This window comes from Pinus tabuliformis, chromosome 1_1, assembly GCF_031772625.1.
Source record: "Pinus tabuliformis cultivar Carrire ecotype Pingquan chromosome 1_1, CPIR1, whole genome shotgun sequence".
Taxonomy (NCBI): Eukaryota; Viridiplantae; Streptophyta; class Pinopsida; order Pinales; family Pinaceae; genus Pinus; species Pinus tabuliformis.
The window spans coordinates 292,510,306-292,533,761 of NC_142297.1; the positions used below are offsets into that span (position 1 = coordinate 292,510,306).

A 23,456-nucleotide genomic window follows, 5' to 3' on the forward strand; every position below is an offset into this window, starting at 1 on the left:
TCTCATGAGCCTTCGATAAGGGGTTCTAATTTAACCATGGATGCTATGGAAACATTGAGGCCCACTAATTGTAGTTTATCCTATATGAGTCCTTTTCCTGGAAATTGACTCCGGCTGAAGCGGCTGGATCTTCACAGAGAAGGCTCTGCTAGCATGCATCCTCAGATTGCTGAAACCCGAAAGATTTTATTCAGGTTCAAATGTTAAAGGAGTGTACCGTAACGATAAATAGCATAATTCTGTATAGTCTAGCATGCGCAGTCCATGGCCTTTTGGAAATCAATGATTTCACCCAGCTTCGAATTTGTAGGTACTGTGTAATCCATTTTTCCAAACATGGACGTCAGATATTCGAAAGCAACTTCGTCACAAGGAAGGGTAAGCCCCATTTGGTGACCAAACCCATACTCCTCTTCGGCCTTCTGTAACAATGCCCGGAACAAAGGATGATTGAAATAAGTGGCAGGAATGATAAACCTCCTTCGTTCCTTTCCAACATACACCGCACAGTGTCCCTTGGGAGCATCTGTGGGCAAAGCACTGCATGAGGTGCCTGGGGCCTCATTCTCCATGATGGAGTACCCAGTCTTCTCTGGAGAAAGGGCATATCTGGTCGCCTTATAGCCCATTGCAAACTTGCAAAGCACTCTGATTAGTTGCTTCAAAAGAAGAACATGAGGGTTTCTCAATCTTCTTGCCATTGCCATAGATTAGATGAGACTAGAGGATACAAAATCAGATTCAAACCTCTTGCTTAAAATAGAGTACTAACGAGAAGCTTGCACAAGATTTGATTTGGAAAAAAGGCATACATTTCGTATATATAACAACTGAAAGTTAGGATCTAATGAGCAGAAGCAGAGATTTCTTGTGATAAGATGGTAATGGTGTATACCAATGATATGGTCCACGTCTTTTGTACCATATAAAAGATGCTTCGAAGACTGACTTTTAGGCCCACCTGCAACCAGAATCGACTAAGTAGCACGAGCCTGTACCCTCCAAATGTAGGAATGCCCGCAGACCAAGATTAAGATCACTCTCCTATGGCCAACCAACAGTGTGGAATTCTATCTTATCAGAACCGATTTTCGAAGTAGTGCAGGCGTCTAATGTAGAATTACTAGATTAGTTATTTTTCTCATTCGTTAATTTCGAATGGGCGCTATAATTGTCATCCAATATAGAGATTATTTGCAGAGATTTCTCTGGCATAAATTCCTCTGAGATTCTCTTTGTTGAAATTATAATTTCAACTGCAGTGAACAGAACAGCAGCAGCTACTTTATTCATTTGTCGTGATCCGGCGCCCCACATTTTCTCCCGATCTTTTATGTCACCGCCATTACCATCTTTTCACTCTTTAATTATTTTTGTGTTTCCAGAAAGAAGAAAATCAGATACAGAACTACATCATTACTTCTCAACAACCGTATTAATGAGCAGAACGACTGAAAGAGAAAAGAACCAGCCTCGAGCCGACGCAGCATTTATCAACCATAGATTTCATCACCACCGACTCAAAAATACAGCAAAAGATCAAATCTGTTAATCATGAGCAGTAGAGACTTCATCAGCAAGTTAAAGCGGTGAAGACCCTTTCCCGCACTATAAATAGAAACAGAAACAGAAGTAGAAAACAGAAAGGAAATAGATTGAAAGTCCTTTTGTAACACACAGCAGTGTAGAACAAGAGAGTTTTTTTTGTATTGCACAGCAGTGCTGAAATTTTCTGAGATAGTTGTTTTGTGGAACTGAAACGTTCCTGTTGTAATCTGTTATGAAGATCCCTCTATGTGAGGAAGACTTAGTTTTATCTGTTGGTTTATTTTCATAAATAGAAATTTCTTTCTGTGCGTTGCTGTTACACCAAAAGTTATCTTGTCAAAGATTTCCTGTTGCTGTTACACCGTAAGTCGAAAAATACTTGACGTCAAAAGTTACGTTGCTGCAACACCACGAACAGCAACTGAAAAATTTACGTTGCTGCAACACCACGAACAGCGTTGCTACAACACAAGTTACAGCAACTGAAAAAAAACTGTGTTGCTGCAACACCGTTTCCAGAGAACGAATTTTTCTGTTTTTCTGAGTTAAAAACAGAGTATTTTTCTGCGTCAAAGACAGTATTATTTTGATCAGTTTTTGATCCTGAGGCAAAGTAGAGTATTATTTTACACTCTGTTCTTGTGTTTTTGAATTATCAGAAAACAGAGTATTGCTCTCTATTCATATTTTTGTTGTTTCAGAATTTATCGGAAAATTTTCAACAGTGGAAACAGAGGATTTTTCCACTGTATTTTGTTTGGAATAACCAGAAATTCCCGACATGGTATCAGAGCTTATCCAGGCTCTTTGAAGACATCAAAGAAGCTGAAAGAAGATTTGTTGCTCCAGCAAATTATACAGCAGAGCGAAAACGCTGTCAAGGTATTTTTCAGATTAGTTTTTTGTGTAGCTGCTGAAGACAATTAAGTGATTTTTTTTACAGTCAAGTATTGCAAGAATGGCCAGCACCAGCGTGGGTATGTTTAATACCCAGCTCCCACAGTTCAATGGGAAAAATTATGACTACTGGGCAATAACCATGAGAGCCGTGTTTGCCTCACATGATTTATGGGAACTTGTTGAATATGGATTTGAAGAGCCAGCAAATGAAGAAGAGTTTATTGGATTAACTCAGGCAGAGAAAGAGCTGTTGAAGAGCAATAAGAAGAAGGACTCAAAAGCCCTTGTATTTTTGTATCAAGCAGTGCATGAGAGTGTGTTACAGAGGATAGCAGCAGCCAATACATCCAGAGAAGCATGGCAAACTCTCAAGACAGCCTATCAAGGCATGGAGAAAGTGAAGACAGCAAAACTACAGTTGCTTAGGAAAGATTTTGAGAACCTGCATATGAAGGAGTCAGACAATATTGACTCATTCTTCACACAAGCAATTGGTTTGGTCACACAGATAAGGTCTCATGGAGAAACTCTTGAAGAAAGGAGGATTGTGGAGAAACTATTGAGGTGCCTACCCTCAAAGTTTGATGTGATTGTCACCACCATAGAAGAGACAAAGGATCTCTCAAATTTTTCAGTTGATGAACTTCATGCATCACTGATAACACATGAGCAGAGGTTGAGTAGAAATGAAAACTCATCTCTAGAGCAAGCCTTCAAGACCCAGATGTCATTTGGAAGAGGAAGAGGTCAAGGCAGAGGAAACAAGAGAGGAAGAGGCAGAAGCCAATACAGAGGCAGAAGAAACAGTCCAGCAAACGTTCAAGGAAGAGGCAGCAATCCAAATCAGAACCAAGGCCATGGCAGCAGTCAGCAAAGTGGACAACATCATGCTCAAGGACAAAGGTATGAAAAATCCAATGTCCAATGTTATTATTGTAAAAAATATGGGCACTATGCAAATGAATGTAGGAAGAAGCAGCATGATATGAGTAATAGATCTAGTGCAAATATCACTAGAGAAAATATTAGTCAAGATAATGTGTTGTTAGTTTGTAATATGGTTGAAACAAACAGTGAAGATATATGGTTTCTAGATTCTGGTTGCAGCAACCATATGACAGGCAACATAGCCCTGTTTTCTGCTTTAGATCAGAGTGTGCAGTCACAAGTCACACTTGGGACTGATAGTAAAATTTCTGTTATGGGAAAAGGAGAAGTTAAAATATTTACAAAGAAAAGTGAAAAGAAAACCATAGCAGATGTCTATTATGTTCCTGGAATGAAGTGTAATCTCTTGAGTATTGGACAGCTTGTTCAGAAGTGTTACAATGTTTTCTTTAAGAATGATGTATGCACCATCATGGACAGATTACCCAGCAAACGTTGTATTGCTGAAGTGAAGATGATAAGGAACAGGATGTCCCCTCTCAGAATAAGGGCAGATCTGAAAAATAAAGAAGTAATTGCAGCAGTGACACAAGAGGCTCTCCAAAGTGTACCAAAGGATGAAAATTGGTTATGGCATTTGAGATTTGGACATCTCAACTTTGGAGGTCTTAATTTCTTGAGTAGAAAAGGAATGGTAAGAGGATTACCATTGATAGAAAAGCCTGATAGCCTTTGTGAAGGTTGTATATTGGGAAAACAACACAGAGAAAGTTTTCCAACTGGGAAAAGCATAAGGGCAAAAGCACCCTTAGAAATTATCCACTCAGATTTATGTGGACCGATGCAAGCTCTATCACTTGCAGGCAGCCAATATTTTCTAACATTTATTGATGACTTTACTAGAAAGACTTGGGTTTATTTTCTGAAGAATAAGAGTGAAGTGTTTGAAAAATTCCAAAATTTCAAAGCACTTGTAGAAAATCAAAGTGGGCTGCGTATCAAGGTTTTGAGAACTGACAGAGGAGGTGAGTATATTTCCAAAGAATTTTTGCGTTTTTGCAGAGAAAATGGAATTCATAAGCAATTTACAGCAAGGTACACCCCGCAGCAAAATGGAGTTGCTGAAAGAAAAAACAGAACAATCATGGATATGGCGAGGAGCATGTTGAAGGCAAAGCATTTGCCAAATGATTATTGGGATGAAGCTGTACACTGTGCAGTATATATTTTGAATAGATGTCCTACAAAAGCAGTGATGAACAAAGTGCCAGAAGAAGCATGGAGTAGGAGAAAGCAAGGAGTCACCCACATGAAAGTTTTTGGTTGTGTGGCTTATGCACACATTCCATATCAGCTAAGGAAGAAATTGGACAGCAAAGGGGAGAAATGTATTTTCATTGGATACAGTGAAGAATCCAAAGCTTACAGGTTATATATCCCATCCACCAAGAAGTTTTTTGTGAGCAGAGATGTTCAATTTATTGAAGAGGAAGCTTGGGATGGAAGCATAGAGAAAACAGTTAATGTTAAAAACTGTTTGTCTCATGATGATGATGAGGAGTTGGTTGAAACACATCCCCAAACAGCAGCGCCAACAACAGAACAAAAAAAGACACCCTTGAGGAGAAATGAGAGTGCTTCTCCAAGCACACCACAAGGAGGAAATTCAAGTGCATCTACAAGCACTTGCACACCGAATGAAAGAGGTAAGAAATTCAGAAATTTAAGTGATATTTATGATGAAGGAATGAATTCTTTGTTTGCTTTCTATTGTCATGTTGATGACCCTGTTCATTTCGAAGATGCAATTAAAGATAAGAAATGGATAGAAGCTATGGATGAGGAGATGAATGCCATAGAAAGAAATAAGACATGGGATTTAGTTGAGCTACCAAAAGGTAAAGAAGTCATTGGAGTTAAATGGGTCTACAAGACCAAGAGTAATGCTGAAGGAAAGATAGAAAGACATAAGGCAAGACTTGTTGTCAAGGGATACAAGCAGCAGTATGGGAGAGATTATGAGGAGACTTTCGCACCAGTTGCAAGAATGGAAACAGTGAGAGCAGTGCTGTCCATAGCAGCACAAAACAAATGGAAAGTTTACCAAATGGACGTGAAGTCAGCATTCTTGAATGGAGTATTAATGGAAGAGGTTTACATCGAGCAACCTCTAGGCTATGAGAAGAAAGGCCAAGAGCACAAAGTCTGCAGATTGAAGAAAGCTCTTTATGGGCTGAAGCAAGCACCAAGAGCGTGGTACAGTAGGATAGATTCCTATCTACTGGAGAACGGATTTGAGAAGTGTGAGGGAGAACCCACTGTTTACATCAAAGAAAAAGACTGTAAAATTTTAATTGTTGTGTTATATGTTGATGATGTGATTTTTACAGGTAATGATGACTACCTCATTGAAAATTTCAAATCAGTCATGAAAGAAGAATTTGAGATGACTGACATGGGTTTGCTGAGATACTTCTTAGGAATAGAAGTAGATGAAAATAAAAATGGAATTTTTATTTCACAGGCAAAATATGTAAATGAAGTGTTGAGCAGATTTAACATGCAGGACAGCAAGGCAGCAATCACTCCCACAGTGATGGGATTAAAACTCAGCAAAGAGGACAGCAGCAAAGATTTTGACCCTAGTGTGTACAAGAGCATAGTTGGCAGCCTCATGTATTTGACTGCAACTAGGCCAGACATAATGTATGTTGTTAGTTTAATTTCCAGATTCATGGAGAAGCCAAAAGAAACACATTGGCAGGCAGCAAAGAGAATTCTGAAGTATGTTAAAGGTACAAAAAGGTATGGCATATTTTATACTGTTTCGGAATGTTCAGATTTAGTTGGATACACAGATAGTGATTGGGCTGGTAGTGTAGATGACCGGAAAAGCACATCTGGTTACATTTTTCACATAGGTTCAGGAGCCATTTCATGGGCTTCCAAGAAACAGCCAATTGTGGCATTGTCTACAGCAGAAGCAGAGTATGTGGCAGCTACAGCAGCAGCATGTCAAGCGGTTTGGATGAGGAGAATGTTGAGAAGTCTATGCCAGGAGCAGGCAACAGCAACAGTTATTTTTTGTGACAATAGCTCAGCTATTGCATTATCCAAGAACTCTGTATTCCACAAGAGAACAAAACACATAGACACAAAGTTTCACTACATTAAAGAATTGGTGAACAATGGAGAAATCATTTTACAACATTGCAGGACTCAGGAACAGGTTGCAGATATTCTGACAAAGCCATTGGATCAGAAAAGTTTTGAGTTTTTAAAGAAACTTCTGGGTATGACTGATAACCCAGCAGTTGAAATTAAAGGGGAGTGTTCAAATTATAATTTCAACTGCAGTGAACAGAACAGCAGCAGCTACTTTATTCATTTGTCGTGATCCGGCGCCCCACATTTTCTCCCGATCTTTTATGTCACCGCCATTACCATCTTTTCACTCTTTAATTATTTTTGTGTTTCCAGAAAGAAGAAAATCAGATACAGCACTACATCATTACTTCTCAACAACCGTATTAATGAGCAGAACGGCTGAAAGAGAAAAGAACCAGCCTCAAGCCGACGCAGCATTTATCAACCATAGATTTCATCACCACCGACTCAAAAATACAGCAAAAGATCAAATCTGTTAATCATGAGCAGCAGAGACTTCATCAGCAAGTTAAAGCGGTGAAGACCCTTTCCCGCACTATAAATAGAAACAGAAACAGAAGTAGAAAACAGAAAGGAAATAGATTGAAAGTCCTTTTGTAACACACAGCAGTGTAGAACAAGAGAGTTTTTTTTGTATTGCACAGCAATGCTGAAATTTTCTGAGATAGTTGTTTTGTGGAACTGAAACGTTCCTGTTGTAATCTGTTATGAAGATCCCTCTATGTGAGGAAGACTTAGTTTTATCTGTTGGTTTATTTTCATAAATAGAAATTTCTTTCTGTGCGTTGCTGTTACACCAAAAGTTATCTTGTCAAAGATTTCCTGTTGCTGTTACACCGTAAGTCGAAAAATACTTGACGTCAAAAGTTGCGTTGCTGCAACACCACGAACAGCAACTGAAAAATTTACGTTGCTGCAACACCACGAACAGCGTTGTTGCAACACAAGTTACAGCAACTGAAAAAAAACTATGTTGCTGCAACACCGTTTCCAGAGAACGAATTTTTCTGTTTTTCTGAGTTAAAAACAGAGTATTTTTCTGCGTCAAAGACAGTATTATTTTGATCAGTTTTTGATCCTGAGGCAAAGTAGAGTATTATTTTACGCTCTGTTCTTGTGTTTTTGAATTATCAGAAAACAGAGTATTGCTCTCTATTCATATTTTTGTTGTTTCAGAATTTATCGGAAAATTTTCAACAGTGGAAACAGAGGATTTTTCCACTGAATTTTGTTTGGAATAACCAGAAATTCCCGACACTCTTTGTCCGGCGACAAGATTGCGCGTAATGAATGCGAAGTAGATGTTCACGTGTAATTTGGCGTGGGTTGACAAATTTGTTTGATTGGCGACACATTAGTTTAATGTCTTTCTCTCATCATATTCAAATTCAGACACCTGCTGGCATGAAACGACTCGAATTTCTCTCATCATATCCAAATTCAGACACTTTCTATGATGAAGTGACAATTATTTGTAACGATTAGCTCATATGGATGCAAAATTTAAGGTATTATATTATTTATTACATAAGGTTGGTCCATTTGCTACATTAGAGCTACTTGAAATTGCCTTTTGCTTTAATAGATTGAATTCCTATATAATAAATTTAAAAATATATAAAGTGGAGGATTAGACAAAGTTTTCGAGCCCTCACAATATTACTATGAAGAACTAATAAAAAATGAGAGGACTCGAACGAAGATTATTCCTAAGAAAATCTATGATAACTAACATATGTTGTATTAATTTTTATTAATTTCCACGTATAAATTTGTAAGTACTTGTTGACACTTAATCCTCTGTGGTTGGGTGAATCCGGAATGTGAACAGTCATCAGAAGATGAACTGAGCAGTCACATTTTTATATATAACAATAGCTACCTAATGTAATAAATTGAATCATCTTTTCTGCCTAACGGAGTTACTGCCTGGCCTGACATGGTATCAGAGCCAGCTCACCGTTTACCCTTTATGTCTTTGTAACTCCTGATCTGCTCCATTGCTCTCTATAGTTTTGTCTGCCACACCTGCGCTGCTCTAACATATTCTATTTATGATTTTTTTGCATACGCTCAGACTCCAAAACCGTTTCATATTCTCTGACCCCTGACACCTCTGTCCATAACACGGTGCCTTTCCAGCGCTGCCTCCGCTGCAAACTCACCTCTGTCCATAATGCTCTGCCTTTCCAACGCTGCCTCTGCTGCAAACTCACTATTGTAACGTTGAATGATGGTATCATTGAGTGATGGTATTGTTGAAATGTTGAATGATGGTATCGATGGTGTTATAGCTCCAAATCTCACTCTTATGGTTTGTGATGCTGCACTTATGGCCTAGGGCAACCCCTCCTTCCAGACCTGGTCCAAAAATTTAAAAAACAGTGTTTTATTCCCTGTACGCGACTTTGCCCTGTGTTAAACGCGTGTACACGCGGGTCTGTCATACCCAACCCGCGTGTATCTATTAAAACACTTAAAAAAATATAATTTCCTCTTTTTCGGGCGGTGATCGCGGGTTTACCTGCTGGATCACCTGTTAGTGCCCGTGGCCCAACTGTTCCCAACCAACTCCTAACTAAAAAACTACTTTGGAGAGGGTATAAAAAGACATCAAAGGGAAGGCCAAGGGGAGAGAGAAAGAGAGCAAGATTATTATGCTGAGATTTTTCCCTTAGACCAGGTCTGAAGTCCTTGGTGCATCCTGCACTTCCCCCATTTTGCATAGGAAACCCTTGTTTCCATGTGTATTGGTGATCATTCATCCTTGACATCATCATTGAGTAAGACTTGGAAGGAGCTCTTGTTGAAGGCTGGAGGCTGGAACGAATCCGGGAGGAAGCTTGATTGGAGCCTGCTGAAGGTGTTCAGGTGATATCTTTCCGATATATGTACTTTATTTGCCTTTATATATAAAGAAACACGTCTTTGTTCCCGAATAATCTTTCTTTATGCTTATGAGATTCTTGTGTTGAATTCTTATGAAAGTAGTTACTTAAAGATTATTTATAACTAACTTTATAGCATAAAGATGATTTATACATAAACTTCTATACATGTACTGTTGATTTCTTTGATTTGTTTGTCTTGCAGGTCAGAGAAAGAAGAAGGGAACTCCAAGAAGGGTTTGCACCCTAACGGTCTTCTCGGACGTAGGACCTTAGGTATGTACCCTAAAACATTAGAATTTGCTTAAAAGTTAAAAAGATGGCTGTGTGTGTGTGTTTCTTTGTATAAGCAATTTTCAGTCTGGTAGAGTCTCAGCCCAAAGGACTCTAGGGGTACTTTCCCTTCAACCAGAATTGGCGACTCCGCTGGGGACAACATTCTTGTTGTTCCTAGTTTGGGTAGTCCTCAAGCCAATCTAGGCTCAGTGCCTCTGTTTGTTGGTTCTGACTGTTTGATATTTTCTTGAACTCCAAGCTGTTCCAGTTTTTCAGTTTGTGTTTTTTATTTTTCTTGAAACACTTCATATACGCACTTTTTCTGGATTACAGAAGCGTATATACGCAAGTTGCACTAAGTAAACCCGCGTATACGCAGGTTTCCTTAGTTACAGTCGCGTGTACACGCATTCTGCAAATAATTGCAGGCGCGTATATCACATAATTTTCAAGATTTATAATTTTTCTTTTGGCTGAATGTCTGTCTGGTGGTTTGGGTTAGTTTAAAGCAGTCAATTCCCAGTGACAGTTCTCTGTTTAACAGGGGGCATCTTGTTTCGAACTCTCTCTAGGAGTGCTAGTCTTGTTTTTCGTTGATTGCAAGCGTCATTGATTTTTGACACACAAGGTTTCTGTTTAAGAATCTTGATTGCTCTGTTTCGGCAGAGTGGGAAGATTGTCTTAAAATCTTTGTGTCCATTTTGTTTTCATGACATTTGTGTTTGCTTAACGAAATCATTTTTATGACCCTTTGCTCCTTCGTTTCGGGAAAGTTGTTTGTTACCATTTCCTTGAAACTTGTCTTTTGATTTCTTGGACTTTCATTGCTGCTTTTGATTGTCAAAAGCGACTTCGAACACATTTTATTTTTGTTGAATTCTCATCATTTCATTGGTGTCAATTCACAAAAGTGTTTGGTTGTTTGTTTATCAATCATTGGTGTCAGTATTTTTGAGAGTTTTTCCTTTGAAAAAGACTTTTTGGTTTGATTGAAAGAAAATCTTTTGAAAGTTTTTGAGTTTCGCTTTCTTAAACTTGCTTCTCATCTGATTTCCTTTTTTGCGAAGTGAAAGTGCTTTGTTTTTTATCTTAAAACTTGTTTTTATTGTTTGGACGAAATGATTAGTAACAAATCATCTTCTATCTAAGCATTTCAGTGGCAAGACAAAATTTGGTAAAGCAGCAACTTTCCTTCTTTGTTTTTAGAGTAGTCTTTGAATTGTGCATCCACATTTAGTTCTTGCATTAGGGAAAGATTTGCATCTCTTTTTAGGCATATTTAGTTTTGTTAGTTTTTGTGAGTGTGGAGTCTGAAAAGAAAAAGGAAAAATTTTTTGTTTATATTACAAGTGCTTTCTGAACCTCATAGAAATTGCTATTCATCGAAAACAAAAGTGCATGTGCATGTAGCTAGGTTTTATTAATTTCTTTTGCGTCCATAAAACACCACAAGTTTCACCTCCATTACCTTTGACTTAAAGAACAGCCTAATAAAATCAAGCGCTTAATTAAAATCCACTAGAACTTTTTGTTTTAGTTATTACACCAACAAGTTTAGGATTTTAGGGCCTTGGATTAGGCGAGTGGAGAGTTAACTCTCCAAGGCCACACAAAACGTCAAACATAAGAGTCTGATTAAAGAGAGTAAATCCAATAGCGTTAGGGAGACCAGGAAGACTCCGGATCTGGGAGTTAAGCACGAGGGTCTGTGAAGACAGGGAAGAGAGATACCCCCTCTCCTACTTGTCCGAACTTACCTCACGACTGTTCCGCCTGGCTTCTGCGACGAGTTGGTACCCATAGTTGCCTTTCCTAGGGATCTGCATAGGTGGCTGCGGAGGGGAATCCCGTGGCACCTGAGGTCGACGTTGTATCACTCTCGACAGTACTTCCGGAGGGCACCCTTGCGAAGCTTGGGGGCTTGCACCGGCGCAGACTGTTGTTAGGAGGTCAGCGTAACTTCCTCTGATACCTTCGCTGATAGGACTGGGCCCTCATCATCCCAGACTATCCTCGGAAGGCCCTTTGATTCACTTTCTCGTATTTTGGTGTCCGGTCTCAATCACCCGGAGCGGAAATACTTGAAAGTTGTTTGACTGGCTGTATCTTTAGGAACTTTTTAGTGTGTGCTCTGTGCTCCTAGTTGGCCTAGCTTTTAATTTTTTGAGTCTTTAGATAAGATCATAACAAAAAATTCAAAGTGGCTGACCGGTCTCCTAGACGGTCTCGAAGACTTCGTGGTCTCTCGCCACCTAGTTTAGAGCCTTCTCCTAGAAGGCGCAGAGGGAATACTACCGGTGGGGTCCGTCCCACGCCGGCTGACGCATCGGGGATTGATCCTCCTCTCGGGGATATTAGCGGCCAAGCAAGGCCTGGTACTTTTGAACAAGAGAGGGACGCTCCAGTCTTTTCTCAAGTTCGCTTTCAAGCGGAGGATAACGTAGAGGTAGAAGAACTTTCAGAATCATTAGTGATTCCAAATTCTCCACTACCATCTAGTTACCCAGACGTATTGCAATACGTTGGGCCTCCATTATATAGACCAGCGAGTCCAGGTTACGCTACGCGCTTACCATTTATGATCACTACTGGAAGCATGGCTTCCACAAGTGCTGCGACTATGCAAACCCCAACATCGGTGCAAGGGGGAGGAACCATTTCCATCCCCTCCGCTTCCTTGTTCGGATCGTTTGCTAGCACATCTTTGGTTGGGTCTACCTCCATTCCGTCCACGAGTGGAAATGCCCAAACCAATGCTTTTAGTACTGGTTCCTTCCTTTTTGGCACCCAATCACAGGGTATTCCATCAGTTCCGTTCAATGCCGCTACGTCCATGATGGGCGGATCGGCTTCATTTCAGGGTTTTCCTTTTGGAAGTGGTCATATTCCACATTCCAACCCAACGGTAGGATCCATGCCTTTTTCTTCAATAGGACAAAGCAGCAATCCTTTCCAAGGTTGGAATAACCCTGGGGCTAGTAACGCAGGAACTGCGAATCCATTCATCGGTCAACAAGGAAGTAGGCCGTATTCCACAGTTAGCATGTTTCAAAGTATTCCTCCCCTCGCTTCGGCTTGGAACCCATATCAGGGGTTATCGACTCCTTACAATTCTATAGGAGGAAACTTTGCAAGCTATGGAGCTTATACGGCAGGAGTTGGTCAAACTCCGAATTTTGCTGGACCACAAGGCTTGCCCTTTGGTTCAGCTGGTTCTACTGGTCACTTGGGGCAGCCTGGTGCCTCTCAAATCCCAGGACAATCTTTTCAGAACTTGGGGAGTTCTGCCCAGTCTGGGTGGAATCCCCTAGGTCCTCCTAGGCTTCCATTTCTGGCAACGTTAAACTTGCCAGATCTCACTAAGCTAACGAATGACCCTATCAGATACAATCCAGCCTGGCCTCCGGTCCCAACCAAACTCCCTTCGGACATCCCAAAATTCGAAGGGAAGAGTGGTGAAGATCCGGGCGATCATGTAACCACATTCCATTTGTGGTGCTCATCTAACTCCCTCATCGAAGATTCGGTTAGGTTGAGACTTTTTCAGCGCACCTTGACTGGTAATGCGGCTAAATGGTACATAGAGTTGCCAGGGGGCAGCTTTACATCGTTCGCAGACTTAGCTAATATCTTCTTGAATCACTTTCAGTTGCCTGTCCGCTATGATGCCGGAACTGAACTTCTGGCTACCTTTCGTCAGGATAAGGCAACCCACATTTCTGATCACATACAGGAATGGAGACGGAGAAAAAGGCTCATTAAAGCCGAAATCCCTCCGGAGTACCGTCTAGAGTGGTTTTTGAAGTCTTTGCAACCTGAGATCTCCAAGGATGTCTCCATGTCTGGGGTCTATTCTGAGGAGCAAGCCATTTTCAGGGCCCAGCAGTTAGAACTGATCTACTCTCAGTCTGGGATCCTCCAAAAGTACTTGCCAGATGCTCCTGGATCTAAGGTTGATTTAGCTAAGCCAAAGCCAGGTCCGCATGCGGATGGTATCGTGGGGTCTGTAGACTCAACTACAGTGAACTTGCTAAATCAATTGCAGCAGTTGTCATTACAAACTGCTCCTAACAACCAAGTCACAATGTCTAGTCCTCCTGCTTCCCAAAATTCTTCCATTAACGCCGTCCAATCCAATAACCCCAAAGGAAATCAAAATTCCGATGGGAAAAAGAAAGGACGTGGTAAAAAGAAGAACTCGGATGGGAAGCCCGATGCAAATAAATCCGGCAACAACGCTGGTGGTGGTAAGGGTGAGTCGAGAAAGAAAGTCAAGTTTCCTTGCAAGTTATGCAGTGGAGACCATCTAACTCATCTTTGCCCTAAAATCGAAGACGCTCAGCGCTTGTTAGCACAGCAAGGGACTTCTAGTTCGCAAGCTGTGTTGACTAACCCGTTTCCCCAAGGGCAGCAACTTCTTGCTGGCGCGAATTCGAATCCTGGGACCTCCTCTGGGGGCAACCAGGAAGGGGAAAAAGCATCAAATGTTTTTATGATGGGTTCAAACGTTAACGTGACTACTCGGTCACGTGATTATGGTGAAGCCGAAACATCTAAGGATAAAACGGTTCCCGGAAGTAATGACCTTCATATTGAGCGACCTCTTGTTGAGACTGTACCTAGGATACCGAAAGGTTCCGCCAAACGCGCGACAATTAACCCCAATGCTAGAGCTGCTCAAAATTACTCCATTGTGGAGGATTTGGCTCAAAGCCCATGTGCTATGTCCGCTTTGGAAGTTCTCCAGTCGTGTCCGTCTCAGAGAAGTGCTTTACTTTCCGCCATTGGAGCAGTCGATTCAGCTAACTCTCTAGTGCTCTCTTTTGACATGTCAAATGTCAAAAAGAGACTCCCTCATCATATGGCTTTTCAAGTAAAGTCAACATACCGGAAAATCAATATTTTTCGCACCGTTATAGATGAAGGAGCTTCCACATGCGTCATGTCCATGTCTTGTTGGAAGGCTATCGGTTCACCTTCGGCTGTTCCTTCACCAACCGTCTTAACTGCATTTGATGGCCATTCTCACAAGCCGCATGGGATTATCCCGGCCTTTCCTATATGTGTTGGAGGGAAGGTCGTTAATATCGAAGTTGAAGTCGTAGATGCTAACCTAGACTATAATCTCCTATTAGGAAGGAACTGGGTGTACGAGATGGAAGCCGTTGTTTCGACTTTGTTTCGTGTCATTTGCTTTCCTCATGAGGGGAAAATCGTTAAGGTTGATCAATTGGACTATGCTCCAATCGATCCTCAAGCAACCTCCGACTCTACTGTTCCTTTGGTGGATAACCCTCGCCCGCCGACTGAGAATTTAGGAGTAGGGATGTATTCCTCATTGATGGGTACGTTTGATCTTCCCTCTCCTTTTGCAAGAATCAATGCTATTTCATCATCCAAGGAATCTTCTCGAGAGGGGTTCTTCCGAACTCATCATTTTTCCGACCCTTGGACCTTGCCTTCACCTACGACCACATTCGTTGAAGGGCAAGTTAATGGAATGGCGTTTCCTATATCTGCAGCTGAGCTTAGATATCAGGCTATCGTAGACTCTGCAGATAACCATTCTACTCCCTTTTCCGAAGAGGAGCTAGATGGTCATGTGGCCCCCGCTTGGAGCTTTGATTCTAACTCTGCCTTGGACTGCTTAGATTCGGTTCTACCTTCTGAAGAAGCAATCCTCGAAATTATGATGGGTATAGATCGACCTTGGGAAGACTTACACCATCGCTCATATTTTCTTCCTCCATTGCAGGAAGTAGAATCTAGATTCTCCGAGCTCGTTGGTAGTGATGTTTGTACGGTATCGAACCCTTTGGCTCCAACACACACACGTGCTGAAGGTAATATGTCGGTAATCTCAAAAACGATACCTATAAACATCTCTAAAAATCCTAACATCATCGAGAATATCTTCATCGGAAGTGAGTGTTCCCCTGAAGAAATTCAAATTTACACCGACCTATTCAAGGAATATCGTGATGTATTTGCTTGGTCTTATGAGGAAATGCCCGGCATTGATCCTTCTATCGTCCAACATGAGATCAAGACGTACGAAAACGCAAAACCGATTCGTCAAAGGCTTCGGCCGGTTAACCCTAGGAAAGCAGCGGCTATCAAAGCTGAGGTTGAGAAGCTGCTAAGGGCGAGTTTTATATACCCTGTTCCTCTTACGGATTGGGTTTCGAATCCAGTCCCTGTGGACAAAAAGCAAGGAACAATCCGCGTATGCATCGATTTTAGGGACTTAAACAAGGCTTGTCCAAAAGACAATTACCCCACGCCATTTATTGATCAAATTATTGACGAGTGTGCGGGTAATGCGATTTTCTCCTTTATGGATGGTTTCTCAGGTTATAATCAAATCTCTATCCGTCCTGAGGATCAGCATAAGACTGCCTTCATATGTCCCTGGGGTACCTTTGCATATCGAAAGATTCCCTTCGGTCTTAAAAATGCTGGAGCCACCTTCCAGCGGGCCATGTCTTACGCTTTCCACGACATCAAACATATCATCGAGGCATACTTAGATGATCTCGCTGCTCGTTCTCGAAAGAGAACTGATCATCCTAGTCATCTTCGATTAGTCTTTGAGCGATGTCGTTTTTACAAAATCCGGTTGAATCCTAATAAGTGCGTTTTCGCGGTTACATCAGGTCGGTTGTTAGGGTTTATAGTTTCCAATGAAGGGATACGGGTTGATCCCTTCAAGGTTGAGGCAATAGTTCAGTTGCCTCCCCCGTCTTCAATTCGTCAACTTCAAAGTCTTCAAGGGAAGGCCAATTTCTTAAGAAGGTTTATAGCAAACTATGCCGAGATCACTAAAGGGTTCATGCGTTTGCTACGGAAAGGAGTTCCATTCCTGTGGGACGACTTTGCGCAGCGGTCGTTCGATGCTTTGAAAAAGGCATTAGTCTCTGCCCCGCTTTTGAGTCCACCGGATTACGGTAGAGACTTCCTTTTATATCTCGCTGCCGCAGAATCTACCATTGGTATGGTTCTAGTTCAGGAAGACGATGCTCTTGTCGAGCACGTGGTTTATTATTTGAGCCGAGGCTTGATAGGCCCTGAACTCCGCTATTCTCCTGTTGAGAAGTTGGCCTTGGCAGCAGTCCATGCTGTCCAGAGGCTCCGTCATTACATTTTGCTACGCAAAACTTTTGTCTTAGCGGCGGTCAATCCATTCCAATTTGTCCTCAGTAGGCGAGTGATTGGGGGCAAATATAATAGATGGATAGTCATTTTACAAGAATTCGACCTCGAGTTCTTGTCCGCCAAGTCTAAGAAATCTATGGTCTTCGCGGAGCTAATTTCTGAGCTTCCTTGTGGAGAGGATGTTGTTTATGAGGAAAGTTTACCCGACGAACATATATTCCTCATCTCTTCACAAGACCCTTGGTATGGAGATATCATTGTTTATCTCCAGACTTCGAAGTTTCCCTCTACTTCCTCCAAGGATGAACGTCGCAAGTTACGTCACCTGGCTAAAAACTATGTTATCATTGGTGACACTTTATACCGTCGAGGGGTTGATTCAATTCTTCGACGTTGTTTAACCTTAGAGGAAGCAGAGTCTGTTCTTAATGATTGCCACAGTGGAGCTTGTGGTGGTCATCTATCCGGGCTTGCTACAGCCCAGCGCATCTTACGTGCCGGCTACTTTTGGCCTTCACTCTTTAAGGACTGTGTGGAAGCGGTAAAACGCTGTCACCCGTGTCAAATTTTTACTCGCAAGATGCGCGCGCATCCAGCTCCCCTTTTTCCCGTTGTCACCGTCGGTCCCTTTACGAAGTGGGGTATTGATTTTACGACTTGTAATCCGCCTTCAGCGGCAAATCACAAGTACATTATCGTGGCTGTAGACTACTTCACGAAGTGGGCTGAAGCCATGCCTACTTATAAGAACGACAGTGACACGGCAGCTTTGTTTCTTTTCAATCAAGTTATCTCAAGATTCGGTATCCCAAGAGAGATTGTCACTGACCATGGCAGTCATTTCCAAAATCAGCTAATGTCCGAATTGGCTTTTAAATTAGGTTTCCGTCAAGAGCATTCGTCTCCTTACTATCCTCAGGCCAATGGACAGGTCGAGGCGGTCAATAAAACTCTTAAGACGATACTCCAACGGACAATCGATAAAAATCGGTCCAATTGGCACATTATGTTGTATCCGGCTCTTTGGGCATACCGAACCTCCGTTAAAACGGCTACTGGTTTTACTCCTTTTCAGTTAGTTTACGGGGTGGAATCTATCTTTCCGGTCGAATGTGAAATTCCATCTCTGAAATTGGCTGTCGAGCTTCTTCCTGAGACTTCGAGTCTCGAGGAGCGCCTAGTTCATCTGGAACATCTCGATGAGCAGCGTCGAGATGCTGCCACGACGAATGAGGCCCATAAGAAAAGGGTCAAAACTCAGTATGATAAGTCTGTCAGACCTCGTGTTTTTTCTGAAGGTGACCTTGTCTTGGTCTATGACCAAGATAAGGACGCCTTGGGGGCAGGCAAATTCAAGCCTATGTGGTACGGTCCTTTCATTATCAAACGAGTCTTAGAAAAAGGATCGTATGAGTTAATTGATTTCGAAGGAAACAAGCTGGCGGAGCCCCGAAATGGGCTCTATTTAAAGAAGTATTTTGCTTAGTTTTACCAGGCAATGGCTTCTTTGTATTTTATGTATATTTGTACATATCTTATCGAGCGTTTTTCTGATATCAGCACTTTTGGTCTGCTTTGGCAGGTGTTGATGGATGATTTGGTTTATTTTGGATTCGCCGATGGTGCTAGTCGGCACACTCGGAATCTTGCTTCCGCAGCTTGGGTACTTTATTACCCATCTGGTCAGTTGATGACATCGAGAGGCGTGTGTATCGGTCCTGCTTCAAACAATATGGCCGAGTATACAGCTGTTATCAATTTATTATCCGAGGCAATCTCTTACGGGATTGACTCGTTGGTAGTGTATCTTGATTCTCAATTGATAGTGTCTCAGTTAAATAACATTTATCGGGTTAGAGATCCATCATTATATCGCCAATATTTAAGGGTGAGGTTGTTGCAAAGATCATTTATTTACATTAATTATTTGCACATTCCAAGATCTCAAAATTGGTTAGCTGATTCTATCGCTAATCAAGCATTAGACTGGCATATCAATCATTCATCATCATAAAATCATGCATCAAAAAGTCAAACTGTATATATATATATATCACAAAGCGTCTCGAGTGTACATATGTGTGTCCAAAAATATACAAAATTGGGACTCAAATGCCCATAATCATGTCAGGCATATCTAATGCCTCGGCTCTGGATGAGCAGCTAAATAACTAACTATAGCATTGGCCACGCGCCGAAAAACGCGAACCCAGTCACGTGGCATCCCAACCACATGACGCTGCATATCTGGAGGAAGGTCCTCTATCTCGGCCATCGGTACTTGATAGCTCAATCTCGCCAAGTGTCGCTGCACGTTGGCGAGGGTCCTTTCCGCATCCGCAGCCGCCTCTTCGGCTCCTCGGCCACGCCGTCCGTGCCGTGGGAATCCATCTGGTCGCACAGGCCCAATGTCTGAAACATGATCATCATATCAGTCATTTGAATCTCATCAAAAAAAAATATATTTTTCAAAGTTCATCATTATGCTTGAAAAATCCTAAAAATCATAAAATCATAAAAATCAAAAAATCTTACCGATCTCGCCCCATGCTGCATCTGGTGGCAGCACTAGGTCAGGATCTCCTCGGAAATCCAGTCCAGCATAGGGGTAGTCGTCTATGGCGATGATCTGTTGCTCCCACCAAGCAAAAAAGTCGTCGTCGAATGCATTCCTGGGCACTTCCCCACCCCCCAGACGTTTCATCAAGTCAGCCCACCGGCCCATACGTGGATCACGTGGACTACTGATGGGAACTGCTACCCTGGGACGGAGTGCAGGAACCTTCTCGAAGAAAAATGTGCATAAAATGGTCCCATACCCAAAGTTCTTGGTCTGTCCCTTCCTGATAGAAGCAAGCTGCTCCTTCATGTTGGCAAGTAGGGGAGTACACCAGTCAAACACCGTGGTGAGACAGTCCACTGCTACGCTCATGTTTACTCGTGATGCCTGATGTAGCGAAGATGACCCGTTCACTCGAGCTATGGTGAACAGGATTATCCGCAGTGACAAACTCGCCACGTGTGGGATCGAGATCTGACTCCCGACCTTCCGATGACCTGGGCAGTAAAGTTGTACATAGTCGTCTACGCTGAGACTATTCCGGGTCCTGCCCCGGGAGTGGACTACCTCTCCCCTTCGGGAAAGGCCCGTGATGAAATATATATCTTCCACTTCTATCCTGAGTGGCATTTGATCAATCATAAAAGCTTCTTCCTCGACATCCCAGTAATCAATAAGTCTCTCGAGCAGACGCACATTTGCTTTCATATTCGGCAACTTAAAGAATTTTAACAATCCGCATCCCCGTAAGGCATCTAATGCCTCATCATTCTCCATAACTTCATTATCTACAGCTGAGTGCTCTCTTTCACGCCATGTGAGAGTCATCCTGGAAGAAAAAATCAATTTCATCCATTAGTTTTTTATATAAAAATTTTTCGCTGCGCACACGCGGTTTACCCTATACACAGTCGCGTGTAGGGCCGTCGTATACGCGATTTATATACATCCAACCCGCGTGTACGCCGCAGAGCAATTTTTTGCAAAAATCTAACGGTGAAACATTAATTAAACTTCCTAAAAACTATCACAATTGATTGCAAGACAAGTTTAGTGCTTACCTGGAAGTTTTCGGCAAGTTTGAACGGTTGAATAAGTCACGGGGAAAGTTTGCTCCTTTTGCTCCACAATTTGCTCTCCAAGTCAAACGGTGAAAATGGTAAGTCCAAAATTTCTTTTTATAAGTTTTGAAAATGTAAAATTTTTTCAAAATTTTATTTTGTTTGGTTTCATGTCACTTTTAACTTGGGAGCTTGGAATGTCGAGATTGAGTTGTTTTTCAGGACATTTTGGACATTTTTCGACGATTCGAAGCGGTTCCATGACTGCTGACCCGTCATGGCAGGTATCGTGTTCTCACTGGCATATAGGTTAGGGACACCATTTTTCCGTTGCATTATGCATACTAGCCTCCATTTGACCGATACATCTGCCGTAGGGTCGACCCCATCATGTTATGGTTCGCAAGCCATTTTCACTCGCCGATTCTTTAAATCATGACATGATGGTAGAGCCATCCTTTTACATGGGCATCCTAGTTAGCACCTCACTGACATTTGTTGCCCATGCTGCTTCGTTTTGAGTAGGCTCGGGAGTCCTCTGTAGTCCCGCCATGACTTATGCGTTGAAGACTCATTCTTCCTTGCTTCTTCGCTTCGTTCTGGCCTTATACCCTAGAGGCTCCTATGTGTGTTGAGTTGTACTTCTGCATTGCATGTTGACCATTTGCACCTTTTGGCCTATAACCGGCTTCACTTGGACTCGTGTTTAAGCCCACTTTTGACCATGACGTCTGCAAAAAATCAACCTTGCATACCCTTGACCTCTGCAGCTTGACATACCCAGATCCGTGGAAGGGACATACCTCTGAGTGTCACTGACCAGTTTTTCACCTCCCTGCATTGAGCATAGGAACGTTCCTTTCCCAGGAACTAGAGCATCTGTTTCACCGACACTCGTTCTTTCCACTGTACCATAGCATTCTTTTATTCTTTTTCTGGCTTATCAGAAAAAGACAAAAAAATTAAATATTCCAAAAAGAGCGGGAACAGGGACATTATTTCCATTTATTGTTGGCAGCTAGAGTCAGTCGTGTCGCCCTTGAACAAAGCACTCGAAACAAAGTCTCCTCCGCATGGGTGGGATCTAGTTTGACTTAGGTAAGCCATAACCTTGTTATCGAGTCAGTTCTCCCCCGATTGGTTATCTCTTCCAATCATATGGAGGGTTCGTTCGTGCCTCCTGCATGACGAACTTATACAGATTCATTATATGCTGCCACATAGTCACATTGAGTCGTGCTTTTGTTCAAGGGAAGTTAGCCTGAGTCGGCCTTTCTGCGGTGTCTCTTGACTCATTTTTCAGTCGGCCATCCCTGGTTGTCAGTGTCATGTCTATTATCACATCAGTTATATTGGTCCTTCACTCGTGCCGGTTTGAGAAGGTCCCCATTGACTTCTTGCTGGCGGGTCTTGTCCTTATCGACGACGACACATTGCTCTGAGGGCAGACCTAGAGACCGCACCCTGGCCCTATTTTCATTATTGATAGGTCACCTTGTGCTCAGCATCGATCAGTATCATGGGTCTTTGACTGAGTGGTTTCCCTTGTGTTCGACATCAGCATACATTATCACACATTGGGATTCGTGCAGTACCTTGGTTTCCATTTGACCCTATTGGTGGATACCTCGCCTCTGTGTCAGCTTTCATTATTGGTTGGTTCAGAGGGTTTCTGCCGTGCGCTAGCCACATCTTGTGTACGCCGGAAACGTACTTTCGGTTGGGTTACTACATCTTTTTCGTCCGATTCCTTCCACATTATTGGCCTACGGGTTACACTCGCGCTAGATTGATGGAGGATGCCTTAATGCCTTCCTTCTAGCGGATCTTTCCCTATCGACTCCGACTCATTGCTCTGGGGCAAAGATCTAGAGTCCATTTGGCAGTACCTTGGGGTTTGCAGTCATTAGTGGCAGATTCCTCGCTATCGACAGTGGGAAACCATCATTGTCTCCTGATTGATAGATTCTTACAGGTGTTCGACTTCAGCTCATCTATTCACACTTGTTAGATTGTACTGGGTACCTTGACGCTCATTATCATTATCGGTGGGTAGTCTCGCGTTTGTTAACGGTATACATCAATGACCGGTAATCAAACGATTTCTCACATGGTCGACTTCAGATCATTTATTCCCATGGTGTAGAAATGTACCACGGCGGTCGGTGAAGACCTCAGGTTGTATCAGCATTCATTGGTTCACTTGACAGTTGCTCCTGTTACTGCTAGTTGATACCATTCCACCTTATATGTTGCAGTCAGTCATGGCGACATTCTATATGCTGGCACCTGAGTTTGCAGTGTAGTACCATCCTATTCCATCATGTTCAGTTGGTACCTTATGGGATCAGTCTTTGATTTCAGTGATCCGTTGCATCTTTCAGCATCATTGACAGTTTTATATGTGATATTCAGACATGTACTTACTCATTATGATCAGATGATCCATTATGTATTTTTACAGTCATTTATACTTGTATACTTAGTGGATCCGCTTGTACTTGATATGCGGACATGCTTTACTTTTCCTGAGCATGGGTATGCCCGCCTCAGACAGTGTTTCTTTCTGATCTCCTTTCGGTGGCTTGGCAGGCTGAATTCCGGTGAAGTCCTCCTCGGTTTTTTGGCGGAGTTCCTTTCCTTGTACTTACTTAATGTATTTCGGCCATCATGTTCCCCTTCTGACCTCATACATTAGGGGGCATCTGTTATAGCTCCAAATCTCACTCTTATGGTTTGTGATGCTGCACTTATGGCCTAGGGCAACCCCTCCTTCCAGACCTGGTCCAAAAATTTAAAAAACAGTGTTTTATTCCCTGTACGCGACTTTGCCCTGTGTTAAACGCGTGTACACGCGGGTCTGTCATACCCAACCCGCGTGTATCTATTAAAACACTTAAAAAAATATAATTTCCTCTTTTTCGGGCGGTGATCGCGGGTTTACCTGCTGGATCACCTGTTAGTGCCCGTGGCCCAACTGTTCCCAACCAACTCCTAACTAAAAAACTACTT

General features: G+C 42.2%; 1 pseudogene; it reads right to left on the minus strand.

Annotated features, from left to right (window-relative positions):
* Positions 1-227: 227 nt before the first annotated feature.
* On the minus strand, positions 228-824 carry LOC149212706 (auxin-responsive protein SAUR50 pseudogene; annotated as a pseudogene).
* Positions 825-23,456: the final 22,632 nt, after the last annotated feature.